Here is a 1,749-nt window from a genome sequence, read left to right on the forward strand (position 1 = left end):
TTCTCTTCTACTCACATAAGGGAACCTCTATACTGTGGTAAAAAGGATCCCCACTATTATTATTATTTTTCTGTGCCCTCTTCTTTGTCATATGAGCAGGAGCAAGGACAAGAACATTCTTGTTGAAGCAGATCCAGAACCTGAAAGGACTCTGAAAAGGAAACTAAGAGAAGCTAAAATACAACAATCCAGAGATAACCTTTCAGAAATTTTCGAACAGGAAGAGGAGATGGCAGCCGAAAATAATAATAATGAAAGAAGGATGCTTGGTGACTTTACTGCACCTAATTCCAATTTACATGGAAGAAGCATCTCCATTCCTGCTATTGGAGCAAACAACTTTGAGCTGAAACCTCAATTAGTTTCTCTGATGCAGCAAAACTGCAAGTTTCATGGACTTCCATCTGAAGATCCCTTTTAGTTTTTTTAACTGAATTCTTGCATATATGTGATACTGTTAAGACTAATGGAGTGGATCCTGAAGTCTACAGGCTCATGCTTTTCCCTTTTGCTGTAAGAGACAGAGCTAGAATATGGTTGGATTCTCAACCTAAAGACAGCCTGAACTCTTGGGATAAGCTGGTCAAGGCTTTCTTAGCCAAGTTCTTTCCTCCTCAAAAGCTGAGTAAGCTTAGAGTGGATGTTCAAACCTTCAGACAGAAGGAAGGTGAATCCCTCTATGAAGCTTGGGAGAGATACAAAGGACTGACCAAAAAGTGTCCTTCTGACATGCTTTCAGAATGGACCACCCTGAACATATTCTATGATGGTCTGTCTAACTTAGCTAAGATGTCATTGGATACTTCTGCAGATGGATCCATTCACCTAAAGAAAATGCCTGTAGAAGCTCAGGAACTCATTGAGATGGTTGCTAACAACCAGTTCATGTACACTTCTGAAAGGAATCCTGTGGGTAATGGGACGCCTATGAAGAAGGGAGTTCTTGAAGTTGATACTCTGAATGCCATATTGGCTCAGAACAAAATATTGACTCAGCAAGTCAATATGATTTCTCAGAGTCTGAATGGAATGCAAGCTGCATCCAACAGTACTCAAGAGGCATCTTCTGAAGAAGAAGCTTATGATCCTGAAAACCCTGCAATAGCAGAGGTAAATTACATGGGTGAACCTTATGGAAACACCTATAATCCATCATGGAGAAATCATCCAAATCTCTCATGGAAGGATCAAAGGCCTCAACAAGGCTTTAATAATGGTGAAAAAAACAGGTTTAGCAATAGCAAGCCTTTTCCATCACACACTCAGCAACAGATAGAGAATTCTGAGCAGAATCCATCTAGCTTAGCAAACTTAGTCTCTGATCTATCCAAGGCCACTGTAAGTTTCATGAATGAAACAAGGTCTTCCATTAGAAATTTGGAAGCACAAGTGGGCCAGCTGAGTAAAAGGATCACTAAAATCCCTCCTAGTACTCTCCCAAGCAATACAGAAGATAATCCAAAAGGAGAGTGCAAGGCCATTGACATAACCAAAATGGCCGAACCCAATGAGGGAGAGGAGGACGTGAATCCCAAGGAGGAAGACCTCCTGGGACGTCCAGTGATCAATAAGGAGCTTCCCTCTGAGGAACCAAAGGACTCTGAGGCTCATCTAGAGACCATAGAGATTCCATTGAACCTCCTTATGCCCTTCATGAGCTCTGATGAGTATTCCTCTTCTGAAGAGAATGAGGATGTTACTGAAGAGCAAACTGCCAAGTTTCTTGGTGCAATCATGAAGCTGAATGCC

The 1,749-nt window shown here is 41.5% G+C and overlaps 1 non-coding gene across 1 annotated transcript; it reads right to left on the minus strand.

Annotated features, from left to right (window-relative positions):
* Window positions 1-627: 627 nt before the first annotated feature.
* LOC148576095 (small nucleolar RNA R71) lies at window positions 628-735 on the minus strand. Its single transcript, XR_015904522.1, has one exon. It is a non-coding gene; the product is annotated as a small nucleolar RNA R71 (small nucleolar RNA).
* Between the last annotated feature and the right edge of the window lie 1,014 nt (window positions 736-1,749).

This window comes from Arachis ipaensis, chromosome B1, assembly GCF_059453495.1.
Source record: "Arachis ipaensis isolate K30076 ecotype BB chromosome B1, ASM5945349v1, whole genome shotgun sequence".
Classification (NCBI taxonomy): Eukaryota; Viridiplantae; Streptophyta; class Magnoliopsida; order Fabales; family Fabaceae; genus Arachis; species Arachis ipaensis.